Source organism: Palaemon carinicauda, chromosome 1 (assembly GCF_036898095.1).
Source record: "Palaemon carinicauda isolate YSFRI2023 chromosome 1, ASM3689809v2, whole genome shotgun sequence".
In the NCBI taxonomy this organism is placed as follows: Eukaryota; Metazoa; Arthropoda; class Malacostraca; order Decapoda; family Palaemonidae; genus Palaemon; species Palaemon carinicauda.
Window position 1 is genome coordinate 187029608 of NC_090725.1, and position 2310 is coordinate 187031917.

Here is a 2310-nt window from a genome sequence, read left to right on the forward strand (position 1 = left end):
AGTCAGGTCTCCTTTTTTGGCTGTTTTCACCCAACCTCCAAACTCCTATACATCATGTTTTGCCTCTTCATGCCACATTCTACAAAATAATCTTGTAAGTAGTCTGGCAGTCACTTAATTTTCAGCCAGTATCATCTCGGCGCTTATTCCATTGTATCACAGGGCTATCCATCTCTAGTTTTTTAGTATAGCTTCGACTTCAAACTCACCTTAATCCATTTCGCGCCACCCTAAGGGACCGTGAATCCATTTCGCGCCACCCTAAGGGACCGTGAATCCATTTCGCGCCACCCAAAGGAACGTGAATTCATTTCGCGCCACCCTAAGGGAACGTGAATCCATTTCGCTAAGTATATTCCGCGCCACCCTAAGGGAACGTGAATCCATTTCGCGCCACCCTAAGGGTCCGTGAATCCATTCGGCGCCACCCTAAGGGAACGTGAATCCATTCGCGCCACCCTAAGGGAACGTGAATCCATTACGGCGCCACCCTAAGGGAACGTGAATCCATTCCGCGCCACCCTAAGGGAACGTGAATCCATTCCGCGCCACCCTAAGGGAACGTGAATCCATTCCGCGCCACCCTAAGGGAACGTGAATCCATTCCGCGCCACCCTAAGGGAACGTGAATCCATTCCGCGCCACCCTAAGGGAACGTGAATCCATTCCGCGCCACCCTAAGGGAACGTGAATCCATTCCGCGCCACCCTAAGGGAACGCGAATCCATTCCGCGCCACCCTAAGGGAACGTGAATCCATTCCGCGCCACCCTAAGGGAACGCGAATCCATTCCGCGCCACCCTAAGGGAACGTGAACCCATTCCGCGCCACCCTAAGGGAACGCGTGAACTCCATTCCGCGCCACCCTAAGGGAACGTGAATCCATTCCGCGCCACCCTAAGGGAACGTGAACCCATTCCGCGCCACCCTAAGGGACGTGAACCCATTCCGCGCCACCCTAAGGGAACGTAACTCCATTCCGCGCCACCCTAAGGGAACGTGAATCCATTCCGCGCCACCCTAAGGGAACGTGAATCCATTCCGCGCCACCCTAAGGGAACGTGAATCCATTCCGCGCCACCCTAAGGGAACGTGAATCCATTCCGCGCCACCCTAAGGGAACGTGAATCCATTCCACGCCACCCTAAGGGAACGTGAATCCATTCCGCGCCACCCTAAGGGAACGTGAAAACATTCCGCGCCACCCTAAGGGAACGTGAATCTATTCCGCGCCACCCTAAGGGAACGTGAATCTATTCCGCGCCACCCTAAGGGAACGTGAATCATTTTCCGCACCACCCTAAGGGAACGTGAATCTATTCCGCGCCACCCTAAGGGAACGTGAATCTATTCCGCGCCACCCTAAGGGAACGTGAATCCATTCCGCGCCACCCTAAGGGAACGTGAATCTATATTTCGCGCCACCCTAAGGGAAGTGAATCTATTTCGCGCCACCCTAAGGCTTCGTGAATCTATTTCGCGCCACCCTAAGGGAACGTGAATCCATTTCGCGCCACCCTAAGGGAACGTGAATCTATTTCTATTTCGCGCCACCCTAATGCTTCGTGAATCTATTCCGCGCCACCCTAAGGGAACGTGAATCCATTCGCGCCACCCTAAGGGAACGTGAATCCATTCTGCGCCACCCTAAGGGAACGTGAATCCATTCCGCGCCACCCTAAGGGAACGTGAATCCATTCGCGCCACCCTAAGGGAACGTGAATCCATTCGCGCCACCCTAAGGGAACGTGAATCCATACGGCGCCACCCTAAGGGAACGTGAATCCATTCCGCGCCACCCTAAGGGAACGCGAATCCATTCCGCGCCACCCTAAGGGAACGTGAATCCATTCCGCGCCACCCTAAGGGAACGCGAATCCATTCCGCGCCACCCTAAGGGAACGTGAATCCATTCCGCGCCACCCTAAGGGAACGCGAATCCATTCCGCGCCACCCTAAGGGAACGTGAATCCATTCCGCGCCACCCTAAGGGAACGCGAATCCATTCCGCGCCACCCTAAGGGAACGTGAACCCATTCCGCGCCACCCTAAGGGAACGCGAATCCATTCCGCGCCACCCTAAGGGAACGTGAACCCATTCCGCGCCACCCTAAGGGAACGCGAATCCATTCCGCGCCACCCTAAGGGAACGTGAACCCATTCCGCGCCACCCTAAGGGAGCGTGACTCCATTCCGCGCCACCCTAAGGGAACGTGAATCCATTCCACGCCACCCTAAGGGAACGTGAACCCATTCCGCGCCACCCTAAGGGAGCGTGAACCCATTCCGCGCCACCCTAAGGGAACGTAA